This window comes from Bombus affinis, chromosome 16, assembly GCF_024516045.1.
Source record: "Bombus affinis isolate iyBomAffi1 chromosome 16, iyBomAffi1.2, whole genome shotgun sequence".
Classification (NCBI taxonomy): domain Eukaryota; kingdom Metazoa; phylum Arthropoda; class Insecta; order Hymenoptera; family Apidae; genus Bombus; species Bombus affinis.
This window is the reverse complement of record NC_066359.1, coordinates 1,420,917-1,437,500: the sequence shown is the minus strand read 5'-3', so window position 1 is coordinate 1,437,500 and position 16,584 is coordinate 1,420,917. Positions and strand designations below refer to the sequence as shown.

Here is a 16,584-nt window from a genome sequence, read left to right as displayed (position 1 = left end):
TCAGCTCGCTGTGGTATGCAGGCAAATATGTGCACGATCGATCAAAGGTGTATACAGTGGCAGCAAAAAGCACTTGTGCACTGTTGCGTTTATTATTTGCATTATTTATTTATATACGAATTAATTAGGTGCAATTATAGCGGTTTCTTACATTTGTAATTTATAATATTCTGATTTTATTTGTACGAACTGTTTGTTATAGCGTTTGCTTGTTTTTATAGTTATCGTACGTTACAGTTAGGTGCGTGAGTCACGGGATACTAATCTACTAATTTTAAACGTAACCTTTCATGAATCAGGTCTGCGGTAAAATATTCAACGCGGTGTAATTTAGTTTTTCTTATAATTAGGGTACGCATGTTTATGCAAATTTGTGTTTCTTTCTAAATACAACTAAAGCAACCTACCCAGAGACTCGTTTCGCCTGATTAATATTGTATATCAAGTAACCATTGCTTTATTGAAACTTGTTATGTTGTGTCTTTAGAAAGAAGGCGCATCGCGAGTGTCCCGATCAAATTATTGTTGCTTTGTACAACTTTGAAGCTATCTATCGGGCGAGTGATGAATTCCATCGTGGAAGAATTCCGCGTTATTAGACAAGTTCTAATCGTCGCGACATTGGCAAAGGAGAAGATTCTGTGAAATTGCTGCGCAACAACGCTAGAACAAACGCTGCTGCTTCTGCGGCGAAAGACGTCACAGTGAGAGTTGGTTGGCACGTGCCTATGCAACACACCTCGTTAGATTCAGCTCGCTTCCGAATGAGATAGAAAAATCACTGGACGATCAAATCTTGGTGAAAGACAGCAGTTTTCCCTGTTGAAATTCCTCGCTTGCTTAATGAAAGATGGTTTAACCCTCTGCACTCGTATGTCGAGTGTGACTCGACATCAGTTTCTATCTCAGCAGCTCCTTTGTCGAGTCCCACCTTTTTTTGTGAAACGTGCGAAAGAAAAGCAGGATTGCATCCTGCAAATTGTTTCAAGATATATCATACACTTAAAAATTAGAAAATACAACAATAGTGTGAATAAAACTGGTATTCTTTTTCTCCCTTTATGTTACGACCGTTCGCGAAGAGACGCGACCGCGAGGAAACGCGCCATCGAGAGGCGTAAATTCTCGCTGCGATTCTGATAGTCAACGCCGCGAACCAGCCGTTCCCCTGTTTCGATTAGGATAACAGAAGTAGTTCAAATGATTGTAACACTGAATTAACAGGGTTAATATAAGCTACTATTTTTAACAATATTTAAAATTATAATTAACACGTTACAGCTGATTTAACGATGATACAACTAGTTTATTATTATAATTCGACTCGACTTTATGATATTTCTCGACGTATTCGTTTGACTAAGCGATCTTGATTTTATTTCTCTGAACCTCTCGACGCATTCGGTTTGAATCCTCATATGATACTAACTGCCCTTCGATTTTTTCCTTTGTCTTCTCTTGGAGACGACCCCCACCACGCTCGGGTCTCGCAACCGTTCGAGCCTATGATCACGTATTGCCACCTTTTTTGTGTAGGTAAAATAACGGACCGAAGGCGAATCGATGTATTTTAGAACTCGCTGCTTGACGACAACTATCCGCTTATCGCTACATTGTGTATATCTCGTCGGTCATGTAAGACGATCTGTCTGCGACACTGTAGTAGTAAGGGAGACGATTAGGAACACGGCTTATAGTAAGCCTTGGGACGTAACACTTTATTTATTTAAATTGTCTTATTTTTTAGTTCAAGTAAATTTCAAATAAAACACTTAAAAACGTTACGAGCTATTGGTAAAGAAATTGAAATAAAATTCCGAGTGCAAAGGGTTAAAATAGGAGTGGAAAGTGGCTGAAACAGAGACGAAGGTCGTATTCTTTTACCTCGTAACAGTTACACGTCTGCATCTCTACATTTAACGTAAGCTTCTCTGCAACTTGTACGATCATTCTCTCCGCCTCGGTAGAATTTGTCAAAATAATAAAATACTTTGCAGAGAAGATTAGAAAATTGACCTGTAACATCTAATCAACTTGCAATCGTAAAAGATCGTTTTTTCACGTGCTAGCTTCTTCAGGACAATTAATCGGTGCATATGAAAGGCGTTTGCTGTGGTCCATCGACGATGGAAAAGTTTCTTTTGTTTCATACGGTGACAATAGATGAACGACAATTTCTGTTTTATATTATTTTATTGAATTAGGTGTTCTATTTCTATTATTATGATCGTGCACAATTCAATAAACTAATATAAAAGAAAAAACATTGTGCGTCTATTATTTGCTTATAAAACGAAAGAAACTTTTCGAAAAGCATATAAATTTCCCAACTTTTCGTCGCGATCCTCGTTGGTATCGTTGGATATCGCGGAAAAAACAGTGGCGAGTGACGCCGTAGCGAGCGGCCGGCCTTCGCGAGCGCAACTGGGCTTCAACAGTTAATTAAAGCGCGATCGATGGCTGATCGGGAATGTCGACGAGAAAACTCGTCTAATCACGTAATCGGTCGATTGAGCAGGCTGCGCGATTAATTATTCGACAGGCAATTCACGCGTTGCAGCCTCTTACCGACGAGATTATCTCGCGGAATATTTTCCGTCGTATTGGTCCGTGGAGAAAGTCAGCGGACATTTAAGCGGAGGATATTACGAAATTCCAGTATGAAACGTCCTGCTGGAGATCCTGTCTGCTCGTTTCGATGCCCCGAGGTTTTGACCAAATCGCACGAGGTCGGTTTCTCGAGAATTCCCTTTCGGTGCCGAGTCGAACTGGATCGAGTGACCAACGTCGATGTGGCAATCTTCCTTTTGCCTTCCACCTCTGCGTACACTGTCATTCAAAACTATATGCTCGTTTACTAACTGATTTTTGGCAGGGATGGTGAAAGAAATTAATTAATTAGAAAATTAGAACAGATCGGAGGATTGGAGGTGATTTTATTACAATTATCGCAGAGTATCATAATAGATATTCAAATTATTTTTGTAACATATTGTTTTATAAATTGTTTTGTTCTTTAATTAGTATGCGATGAAAATATTAGCATCCATAAGCGACAAACGCTGTAAGGAACGTAGGATGTATACTATTATATATATCGTTTATATATATATTTTTTAAATATATTGTTTTATAAATTGTTTTTTTTAATTAGTATGTGATGAAAATATTAGCATCCATAAGCGACGAACATTGTAGGGAACGTAGGAAGTGCTTACTATTATACAGGGTGGTTGGTAACTGGTGGTACAAACGGAAAGGGGGTGATTCTACGCGAAAAAAGAAATCGAAAAAATAGAATAAAAATTTTTCGTTTGAGGCTTTGTTTTCGAGAAAATCAACTTTGAATTTTCGCTCGGTACGCGTGCACTTTATCACGTCTCGTTATAACCGATCTCACTGTAGATCGTTGCCTCGATGGATATTATCGCAGTTTAAGTTTGTTTTTGCCGTAACGGAAAATTAGGAATACATAATGAAATAATGTGAAGTAATCACAAAGTTTATTATTACAAAAATTACTGAAAATGTTGCCCATTCTGCCGAACACATACTTCTGCTCTTCTAATTAAATTTCTATGAACACTTTTTAACGTATTCGATTGTTTTAAAGTATGAAAGACTACAATAATCTTTTCTTTCAATTTTGTTTTTTTTTTTCAAAGTCGATTTTCTCGAAAACAAAGCCTCAAACAAAAAATTTTTATTCTATATTTTCGACTTCTTTTTTCGCGTAGAATCACCCCCTTTCCGTTTGTACCACCAGTTACCAACCACCCTGTATATATTGTTTTTATATATATTTTTACATATATCGTTCGCATCATCCACACGAATACTACCAATACACTTGTAAACATTTAAACACATTTATACGTGCCTATCTGAAATTGCACACAACTAAGTGACAACATCTCGTAGATTACGACAAGATTGTATTACTCGCAATATCAGGCAATACCATTGCATATGTACGTATATTTTATTGCCTAGTCTTAAAATTTTGTTTAGTAATGTTTACTAGATGAAGAAAATCTGTCAATGTTTTTAGAACACAATGTTTTAAATCATCACTATGTCTTATCATATTATTTATTTTATGTTTATCACATAAAAATTGTTATGTTATTTTCAAATACTCTTATTTTAAACCCATTCATACATTCAGAATTTAAAGATTTCTGACATATAAGTTTTGATGAATTCTCAGTACAATTAATGTCAACTTTCATTTTTATTCGGAGCTATAACAGATTTTAGTTTTCTATTTATGTAAAATGAATAAGAATCAAAATGTTCATTTGTTGAGACAAGAACTGTTATGTTTACAAAAACAAAGCAACGGTAATGCGTGCATATTCTAACAGATAGGTGACGACTCGCATTATTATATGGAAAAGTATCATAACAAATATTAACAAGACAGCAAATGAGTTTCATTTGTTTATAATTATATTTAGCTATATATTTATTATTTTAAATCTGCATGTTAAAAAACTGTATAATCTACATTAATTTTGCTCACACTGAGAACATGTAAATTTAATTTGAAAGGAATTTTTGCATAAATAATTAATGGAAAGGCTGGTAGTAAAGATATTAGGTTGTCCGAAAAGTTTCTTTCGTTTTATCAAGAAATAATAGATGCACAACGTTTCTTCTTTTATATTATTTCGTGGAATTACGTATGATCCATTTTGTTTTGTTGAGATAAACACCGTGACATTTCACAGACTTGGTTTCACGTTTGTACGAAGGTGGACTGTTATAAAAAACACGTTTGCGAAAGAAAGATACTTCCGGACAACCTAATATATTGTACAAGGTAGAAAAATATGTAGATGTTCGATATTCAAATAAAAAGGGCTTGTGACCTTATGCGTTGGATTTTTCCAACTGCCACAGGCCAGTGGAATGAAAAATGTCGATCGTCTGTCTGTTAAGGGACCAAGAGGACTTGGCCGAGTTTTATCTGTTATTATTAATATTATTTTATTTATTATACTATTATACAGTATTAATCGACGTACGTGTAAAATTTGCTTGCAATAGAGACGAAGTTTCCAACAATTTTTTAAATGGCCTTAAACGCACTGACATCGTATGCTATGTGTCTATTGAAAAACGATTTGTCTTGCGAAGTGAAAGTGACGCGTTCGTCACGGACGATTGTAAAATCAAAATATCCAAGCTTTTTCAATAGCGTGAAATAATATCGAAGCTTTTCCCTCGGATAGATTTAATTCTTCATAGAAAAATCAACAAGTACTTTTATCTCATCGATATGCAAATTTAGCATCGCCGTAATAAGCGTGTAAAATGAAACTTCTTCGATTTATTATCGATTAACGTTATGTTTCTAGATTATCTTGCGTGCGCATTTTTCATACGATTTTACGTACAATTTTCCCCAACAAAATAGAAAAAGTTCCATGGGTGCTGCTCTGATAGACCAAAGTGTACAGTATCCTTTTGAACGGCAGTGTACTCGATCTATTGGCCCGTTCGTTCGCAGAATACTAATCGGCGTGGTCATTTGAGCTGCGCATTTGAGAACTTGTAACGAGCAGAAAATTAGAGCGAACGGCTGTCTGGTTGGTGCCGCCTCGAACTTCGACCTATCGATTTGAGGTCGGAACTTTCGCCGATGGTAAAACCTCAAGCTGCAGAGGCGTCGAAATGGATAGCGCGAGTCGCTGTTCTCATACCGGAAGTCTTTGGGAAACAGTGGACAGAAGAAAGTATCGGCGTGCAAATACCAAGATATTCCACGGTTATATTGGCTTGGCAACTAAGTGGTTGCGGATTTTGTCATTAGGTGGCAATGACAAAATCCGCAATCACTTAGTTGCCAGTCCAATAGTGCGAAAGCATTTGACGTGGAAAACTCTTACGAATATATTAGACGTGCTAGAAAAATTGTTCTGAAATTTTTATATTATCGCAACGAGGCAACATTTTCGCACATACTTCCATACGTAGAATCTACAAGATACAGAGTGCACATGGTTTAATTGTGCTAACTGATTAACGTCACCGTCATTCTGCAACGGTGTGTCATCTTTCGTTCTGCTTTAGCAATTGTCTGGCGGATTCATGGCAAAATAATCGTGGAGCGTGACATGGCTCAAGAACGAGCCAAAATTGTTGAAACATTTGTTCGAAGTAATCGTTGCGCAAGTTACGTTATGATTTCGATAACGTTACCGAGTATTCTTAAATACGTTAATCGTATTCTATCTTGACATTCTTTATAAAAAATTGTTAACTTGTACGTGTGGAAGAAGCATTAACACTTTGACTGTCACGTTGGTCACAGTTCTTCCTGTGACGCCAGAGTGATCATTGGTGATCACAACGTTTCAATTCCTTAGAAGTGTAAAAATTGTATGAAAATTGAGGGCATTTTGAATATAATTGATAAATAGAAGATACTTTGAAACAAAAAGTGCCCCATTGAATAATTAAACATTTTTATTGGAACATCAATAAAAAAAATGAGAACAAATCTTGCATCTAACGGTGCATTGTGTTAAAACACTTTAAACATAAGTGTGGCTCTTCGATACAATCTGGACAATAGGTGGCCACCTTTTTGGTCCGATTCTTAACAATTTTTTATCCTAACTGTTTAACATTTTTTTATACTCCTCTCTGCAAAATTTTCGTACCAGATACGCTTGACCTTTTCTCATCTGCATTTCGAGTCGCGATCTTTATTGAATAAGTATATTTGACATTTCTGGTGAATGGCACTGTGTAAGGTGCATTGCCAGTGCCATTCTAAAATCTGATAGCTTGATTTTTGTTTTTGTTGCTTGTTTATAGAGTATCATCGCGTTTGAAATTGATGTATTTAACAATAACTGTAAAGCTAATTTTATATACCACTTGAGGGTTCTTTTATGTGGTGTAGAATATGCTATCATTTGATAAATTTACAGCACATTTTCCTCTCTTGTAATCTACACTACCACTGGTTTATCACAAACATAATTTTTTCTGCAGACCTCTACCATTTCAACCGAATGTTTGGTCGAAATCATAAAAATAATCATAATACTGTTTACTAATATCTTCTACATGTTTCAACAATATATCCTGCACGTTTTGCCTACGAGGAAATAACGAAAGCGAATGATTTGTTGAAATAAACGTTATAATATATCGCTATCAACTGTTACCAAGGCGTCATCACGGTGGTCACGGGTGACCACCAATAAGATGAACGGTCCATTGGAGAGGAATGTTGTTTTACATCATCAATTTATCATTATTTTGCCATTATATGCTTTGAATAATGAAAATACTCCCGTTGTGTCCTGAGCGAAACATGTGATTTCGTCGTGGCAGTCAAAGTGTTAACCCCTTGGCATACGATGACGTCTCTGAGACGTCAGCAACTGTCTGCAGCGGACACGGAAAGTCCTGCGTCGATTCTGTTTTATCTAAAATGTTCTTTTATCTGCTTGACATAGCTATTATAACGCTTATGTTCTGTATTCTAAGTTGCCTAATTCAACAAAGCAATCGATTGTAAATTTTCAATTGAATATCGCAGAACATACGCTACACAATTTGTCCGTTCCTAATTATCCGACACACGGTAGACGGTCGCAAATTGAGTGCCCAACTTGGCTACAGGCAAAACATTGACCACATTTTCGACTAATAAAAAGGAACATCCTGCAAAAGGATGTCATGTGTGCGTAAAAAATAATATAAGAAGCGAAACAACTTGACAGTGTAGAAAATGTCTAGTTCTTGTACATATTGCAAAATGTTTTCAAATGTATCACACTTTACAGAATTATTCATTTATTATTTTGTAATGTTACTTAATTACTGTCCATTAACAGTATATATCAACCTGATTAAATATTATAGTTATTTTGCAATGTGAGTTTCGAAATAAAATGTTCTGTTTCTTCGCTTGCATATAACTGTTCAGTTGAACCAGATTAAATATTATTCTTCGGATGCATCAAATTCCATTTTATTTGTACGTCAAGGGATTAATAATATTAATTTAGCAGATATTTTAACAGTTACACTATGAAACTCGTACGAGATACAGGAAAGTTCGCAACATACCACTTTTTTATTTTTATCTTCCTCCTTCTGTTTTATACGACAGATTTCAGCAAATCAAGGCTGAGATATCTACTATACTAGTCACTTTCTCCACGTGTAAAAGCTAATAATGTTTTATGGAGAATGTGAAGATTGTTCGAGCGGTGCATTCTAAACGATATGATTCTATTATTGCGTTGGCAACTAAGTGATTGCGGATTTTGTCATTAGGTGGTAATACCAATGTTGCAAAAAGTTCAGTAAAATATCTTGATCACATCATGGAAAAAAACGGTATGCGATCAGGAAGAGATAACCTGAGAGCAATACGCAAATTTGAACGCCTAAAGGACAAAAAAATGTAAGACAATTACTGGGGAAAATGAATTTTTATTATAAATTTATAGAAGATGCCTGCAAACTTTTAGAACCACTTCATAACTCATTAAGGAAAAATGTGGAATTATGAAAAAGAAGAAGCAAGCTTCAGCTTAAAACAATTTGATGGAACACAAAAAGCCGGAGATTGAATATCAGAGTATGAAACGGAGTGGAAAAAATTAAAAATCCAAAATGAGGAGAAGAAAATCAAGTGCTTGAAGATGTATTTGAAGTTATAGGCGTATCGTGCTGCAGACCAATCCTTGTTGCTAAAAACTTTTAGAAATGAAGTTTTCCAATTTTCCACGCTGTACCATTAGGTGGCAATGACAAAATCCGCAATCACTTAGTTGCCAACCCAATAATTCACAAAGTTCATTCAATTTCCACTGAATAAATATCGACTTTCCTTTAGAAGATAACTTTTGATAATTTTTGCAATTTGTACATTCGTTTCGACGTTTTATGCTCGTTCGAAACGAGAAAGTTGCCTCCGTCTGGTTCATCTATGCATTTCATGATCGTGTTTCTACGATACTTTACGTCTAACAGAACGACGCCTCGTTAGAATTTTAGGTATCTCGAGCTGCATTTCGACTATTCCCCTTTCTCATAAACGCATAGACATCCGTGCAATCTACTTATTAAACGTGCAAATTATACTTTTCAAGTTTAGCGTATTACAGTCCATATTACATTGGCAACTAAATGATTGCGGATTTTGTCGATACCACCTAAGGACAAAATCTGCAATCACTTAGTTTCCAACCCAATGTCTAAGAAAAATATATTATGTCACGCGTCCATCTACGGGAAGACTATAATTTCTCCTCTAACGTGTAATTTACTAGCAATGTCCACTCGTACATTAAGATCGGACACCCTGTATATTTCTTAGAAGAGGAATATCGAAACAATCGTTTCTCTCGAACTACGAAATTCTTTCGCTTTTCTGCTTTCTCCGTGGCAGAGCGGAGGAAGATGCGGAGCACGGCGAAAGGACGACTCACCCCGCAAAATGAAAGTGGATTCCGCGTGCAACAACGACGATGCAGAAACGCGATTGCGTCTCTGTAAAGCGAGCCTGTTGAAAAAGCCGCATCGACGATTCGACAGGCGACAAAATAAAAACCGCGAGCGAATGTAGACGAATTATAGCATGCAACGGTGTTAAAAAATCCGTGTAATTGTTCCGCTCCTAAAGCAGAAGTTAAGCGAACGTGGCACACGACCAACTCGATTGTCGGCTATTCACGTTCACGACTCGGTAATGACCGTGAATCACACGGTTGCACGGCGGGCTGCTTGTGTGGAAAAACTTGTAAAATTGATTGTGCGTGCAAGTCACGTTAAACCGAGGTGATTTATTATCCTCAAGTAGAATGACCGAGGAATAAAAAGCTGAATAGAAGAAAGTGCAAATGGCGCTTATTCCTACGGTTGATGTTCGTGACTGGGTCCTTCGATTAGAAGGGAATCGAGTCGAACAGGACAAATAGAATCCTTCGTTGAAATCAATCGATCGCCAGCAATCAGCCAGAGGGCAGGCTCCGCTCATTTCTAACCCAGATACTCCGACCCATGCTGACGTGATCTCCGAGTCATTTTTTTTTTTTTTTTTAATAGTCCAACGTCGCGGTTCTCCATCGATTCTCTCGAGTTTTCTGCCGAGCTCGCTTTAACGAGCCCTACGCCCAACTCTTTCGTAAGCTTCTCCCGCGGTTATGTAAATCCAGACACTGGACTTGATACCGGTTATCCATTGGCTCCGATTAGGCGATCTACGTTGTAATAGTCGTCTGATCGACTTTCGACTCCGAATCGACACGATGACAATCAGGTTAGCAGGAAGCAAACGAGGCAGGAGCGAGGCGATGAACAGGAAGTTGGACGTTTAATGGACCGATCGGTTGTCGAGACGAATGCGTGTATTTATTGCGACATAATAGAAACGATAAAAACGACATTCTGTAAGAGAGTGGTGAGAACCACGATCACACTTTTTCTCGGATTCTATCCACGTTGTGAAACGTTTCATCCGCAAACTTTTTTTAAAACCTGACTACGCGATGACGTGACACGTCGTTTCCTGCGTACAGTGAAACTGTTTTACAAACTTATTCGTTTGTACTTATGCAAATGCCTGTAGCTATTATTTCATGCAATGCAGTTTCACGGCTAACGTGAATATAACATCGAATATTTCCGAGTTCATAATATCGTGCATTATAACGCCAAGTTGTCTGTCTTCCTGTCCATTTCTGAATTGTTGTTTGCGCGGACGTGTGGAAAATACAGACAGTCGGGAAATATCTTTTCGGAGAGAAAATCTCAATCATGCGCGAGGAATATGTCTCTCATGTCCCAGCGTGCTTTACTTTCGCGTTACGAATTCCTTAAACGCATCTGTCCAATCGAGATCTTTGAACGATCGAAATATGCGTCTGCAGTCACGTGCCAGGGGTTTAAAGGGGTTGCCAGAGGGGTAAGGCGGTTTCTATGGATTTTATCAAGTGTCAACTATTTCATATAGAGGTGAACGTGCAACTCGATCGATGCAGATACGCTCCTTGTTTCGGATTCGATTTATCGGAGCATGTGAAACAGTTTTGGGTTATTGGTGAACCGGAGAGCTTCAACTTCTTACGATTGTAAAAATTGTATGAAAATTGACAGTTAGGGCATTTTGAAAGTAACCGATAAATAGAAGATACTTTGAAATAAAAAGTGCCCCATTGAACAATTAAACATTTTTATTAGAACATAAATAAAAAAAATGAGAACAACTCTTGCATCTAACGGTGCACTGTGTTAAAACACTTTAAACATAAATGTGGCTCATCGATACAATCTGGACAATAGGTGGTCACCTTTTTGGTTCCATTATTAACAATTTTTTATCCTAACTGTTTAACATTTTTTTATACCACTTTCTGCAAAATTTTCGTGCCAGGTACGCTTGCCCTTCTTTCATCTGCATTTCGTGTCGCAATTTTTGTCGAATAAGTATATTTGACGGTTCTGGCGAATGGCACTGTGTAAGGTGCATTGCGAGTGCCATTCTACAATCTGATAGCTTCGTTTTTGTTTTTGTTGCTTGTTTATAGAGTATCATCGCGTTTGAAATTGATGTATTCAACAATAACTCTAAAGCTAATTTTATATACCACTTGAGGGTTTTTCTATGTGGTGTAGAATATGCTATCATTTGATCTGATAAATCTACAGCACATTTTCCTCTCTTGTAATCTACACTACCACTGGTTTATCACAAACATAATTTTTTCTGCGGACCTCTACCATTTCAACCGAATGTTTCGTCGAAATCATAAAAACAATCATAATACTGTTTACTAATATCTTCTACACGTTTCAACAACATATCCTGCACGTTTTGCCTATGACGAAATAACGAAAGCGAATGATTTGTTGAAATAAACGTAGCCTCGTTATAATATGTCGCTATCAATCGTTACCAAGGCGTCATGGGTGGTCACCAGTAACCACCAATAAGATAAACAGTCCATTGGGGAGGAATATTGTCTTACATCATCAATTTGTTATTATTTTACCATTAAATGCTTTGTTGCATTTTGTGCAATCAAAGTGTTAACATTAGAAAAGCAGTCGATAAAAACAGGGCCGGCGTGACCTTTTACCGGGCCTGAATACACTTTCAAATTCTACTCTTAAATTTTACAACGAGGAACTATTTATTTACAAATACCGTTACGTATTATGTATTTTTTATAAGTAGTTTTTTAAACAAATCCAAGTAATATTTTTTCGCATCCATAATTCGCTGTGAAGGGAGAAAAAATTCAATGAAAGTAGAAAATCTGTAATCATGCATGACTTTTGCAAAAGACTATTGATGTAGGTTAATTTCTCTAAAAAGTACATTTCTCTGAATCCGCCTGAATCTCTTTATCTAAAGTAGTTTCCAGGATATGAGGACTTTATGGAGTTACACTGAACTTTCATGATTTTTGTCACTGAATCATCGCTACTAAAAAGAATGTCTTGCATCTGTTAATAGTATCATGTTAGTATCAGTTAAAAGTCAATCAGAATCGGTGTTTTTTAATTGGGTAATTTTTGTACACCGCGCTGAACCTGACTTGCGCTGGCCCTGGATAAAAATATCAATCTATTCAAACACCTTATCCAGGGTAGTGAAAATCCATTTTGTAAAATTTCTGTTAACTTTCTTTTGTCCGCCACTGCAAAATGCATCCTTAACACTTAGCCAACCAAATAGGCAGATCTTCCTGTTAAGAACATCGCTGTGTGACCGAACGAAGAGATCTGTCTTATTTACTTTTGCAAAGCGTTTTCATTTTTTGTTGTTGTTGTTATTATCAATTATCATTTACCTGGAATTATTCCAAATTAATTGCTGTTCTGCTTTTATATAGTACAGTATACAATAAAATACACCAATTTAGTGTCGTTAAAATTAATTCAAAAATTATACTATCAGTTGTGACTGAATAAAATTATAATCGAACGATACCACATTGTAAACAAATACTAAAATGCATTATGAATTTTTCATTTCACGTTTAACTCGTGTTATTTATTTTACTCATCTTTAATGCTTATCTGACAAATGTATAAAAAATCGACTTGTTACTAATACCGAGACACTGGTACGACTGCAAACAGACATTCGTCAAATTTTAACACGTCCATCGCAAGATGACGATCTCTCGACTCATCGATTCATCGAGGCTGTAGCCGTTTCATGGACAGTACGCGTGAGCCACAACGTCGGATGGATTGCGTGAGCGAGTCTGTTGAAAAGGGTCAAAAGCGGCCCGTGGAACCTGACCACGCATTTTTCGGTGAAAGTGAAAGCAATTCGGCAAACAGGATCGGAACCGGTGAAACGGCGCTTTACTTGCTATACCGGCGAGACGCGGTCGATCGCGTGGCGCCGTCGTCACGCAACCCTCGCCAGCTCCGCGCCCTTCGATCGTAAGTGTAAAACACGGACAAGGTTCCAGCGTTTCACGGTCGAAATAGACGTCGAGCGAACGAAACCAGAAACTAACGAGCAAAACGTCGTTCGATCTCGTAATCTCGCATTGAGAAATATTCTTAAGCGGTGAAAGTTTCGAAGATATGTTTCGGACAATTAATCGGACTTTGCGTTGAGCACGTTGTGTAACTGCGTGTCTGGCTATTTGTTAGCAGCTACATGGGGTGTTTTACGTTGTTGGAACAACAAGTCGTAGATATTTTATTTTCGTTAATCGACGCACGTGCGTAAATGTTTTCTCTGATATTTTTCAACGAGACTGAGAGTTCACTTACAAAATCGTACAGCAAGTTGTTCGATCGAAATATTCGCCGTTGCGTTCTACAACTTTAATTTTTCTATATAACAATAAAAATGAAAAATTGGAATTCTAAATCTAAAAGTATAGTAATCTAATAGTAATCTATAGTATAATAGTATAGTAATCTATAGTAAATCTAAAAATATAGTAAAGTAAATCTGGAATTCTAAATTTTGATTAACGTTTTGACTGCCACGGTTGTCATTGGACCACCCGAGCACTTCAACTTCTTACAATTGTAAAAATTCAATGAAAATTGACAGTTAGGGCATTTTGAATATAACCGATAAATAGAAGATACTTTGAACTAAAAAGTGCCCCATTGAACAATTAAACATTTTTATTACAACATTAATAAAAAAAATTTAGAACAAATCTTCCATTTAACGGTGCATTGTATTAAAACACTTGGAACATAAATGTGGCTCATCAATACAATGTGGACAATAGGTGATCCCATTCTTAGCAATTTTTGATTCTAACTGTTTAATATTTTTTTATACCACCCTTTGCAAAATTTTCGTGCCAGGTACGCTTGCCCTTCTTTCTTCTGGATTTCGTGTCGTAATCTTTGTCGAATAAGTATATTTAAATGGCACTGTGTGAGGTGCATTGCGAGTGCCATTCTACAATCTGATAGCTTCATTTTTGTTTTTGGTTGCTTGTTTATAGAATATTATCGCGTTTGAAATTGATGTATTCAACAATAACTCTAAAGCTAATTTTATATACCACTTGAGGGTTCTTCTACGTGGTGTAGAATATGCTATCATTTGATCTGATAAATCTACAGCACATTTTCCTCTCTTGTAATCTACACTACCATTGGTTTATCACAAACATAATTTTTTCTGCGGACCTTTACCATTTTAGCCGAATGTTTCGTCGAAATCATAAAAATAATCATAATACTGTTTACTAATATCTTCTACACGTTTCAACAATATATCCTGCACGTTTTGCCTACGACGAAATAACGAAAGCGAATGGTTTGTTGAAATAAACGAAGCCTCGTTATAATATGTCGCTATTAATCGTTACCAAGGCGCCACGATGGTCACCCGTGACCACCAATAAGATAAACGGTCCATTGGGGAAGAATATTGTCTTACATCATCAATTTATCATTATTTTGCCATTATGTGCCTTGAATAATAAAAATACTTCCGCATGTGATTTCGGCGTGGCAGCTAAAGTGTTAATGATATAAATATTACAGAAATAATAATATTATAAATAATATACTTCACAAGCTAGTTACTTGTTTCCCCTTCGCAATCTTACGATAAAATAATTTTATCACACAGAATTTATCGCTCGCCTGATGGACGATACCTTAAAGTTACACGAACAACAGCAAACATCTTGATCGAGCAACCTGCCTCTCTTTTCCAATCTTCTCTAATCGGAGATTACTTTCTAGATATGTCTCGTATTTCCATTGCCAACATACGGTTAAACGTATGTCAACAACATACGCAAGTACATAGATAAACACGTGAAATAAGAACCGCGTTAAAGATCTATAGATCGGTGGATGCAAAGACCGTGTAACGAGACGTAACTCGTGAGAAAGATTACGAAACTCGTAGACGAATTGTCGGGCTGTCTGGTTTGGTCTGATCTGGTTGTTATAACCGTGCGTGCATGACGTTGTACGTATCCGACTATGGCGAAAGTGCTGGCGGACCGCTATGGAAAGAAAGCCAGGAAATAGGTCGAAAACGCGAACCGTTTTCTGCATATTTCCCATAACGATCGACACACCGGTATTCCTGGCTGAGTTTCAAGTTGCACGTAAATAGCTACTCGTGCGACCTTTTTTACCTCGCCTCGCCTCGATATCGATCTGTCCTCGGTTTTCTAACGTTCCGCGCGTTTCTTCTACTCTCGAGTTTTTCCGAGATTGCGGCAGCAAGCTGTTGCACATAGATTTTATCTCGCAGCGAGCGAGATGCGAAACAATGACGCTGCCTCTCATCGCTAAATTGCCGATGATATAGTTGTTTAATCGTTACTTAAGCAGACGCTCCAGTTTGCAGTGGTTTTACGCGAATTTTCTATTCTTTTATTTACGACTATTAGGTTGTCCGGAAAGTTTCTTTCGTTTTATAAGGAAACAATACACGCACAATGTTTCTGTTTTATATTAGTTTATTGAATTATACACGAACATAATAATAGAAATAGAACGAAATGGTTTATACTTAATTCAATAAAATAATATAAAACAGGAATCGTTGCTCATCTATTATCACCTTATGAAACGAAAGAAACTTAATTGTTAGTAGTAGGAAATTGTTAGTCTTCGCTGATAATTAGGAATATTAGATCATTGCGCGAATAATGCGCTTCTTTCGAAGAGCGTACGTTAGGTGAAAATTGTATACAATTATTTATTGATAATCGATCGATAATTTGAATATACATAGGAAGAAATATAAACGGAAAATAAATAAGGTAAAAGGAAAGCTCGTGTTATTCGTAGCTTTCCGTTTTCTATTCGATTTCTACGGGTGTTGCAACCACCCGCATTCTCGCGTTTCTTTCGCGAAATTCGATTGGGACGCGCTATGAAACGAGATTGTGGTTCGCCGATCGCAAACTAAACGCAATGGTACACGATGCTCACCGTGTGTTTAACGCTAGAACTACCGATAGATAACACGAAGCTATTTCTATCAAAACCAGTGAAAATGAATGGCCTTTAAAAAATACCTAATAATAGAATATTTTTATATTTATTGATTTATTACTTTCTTACGGAAGGAATTCCATGTTATGC

At 36.9% G+C, this 16,584-nt stretch overlaps 1 protein-coding gene across 5 annotated transcripts in view; it reads left to right on the top strand.

Moving 5' to 3' along the window:
• The window catches only part of LOC126925220 (uncharacterized), a 161,014-nt gene that overhangs the window by 97,317 nt on the left and 47,113 nt on the right, over positions 1 to 16,584 (top strand). The gene's annotated exons all lie outside the window — the stretch shown is intronic.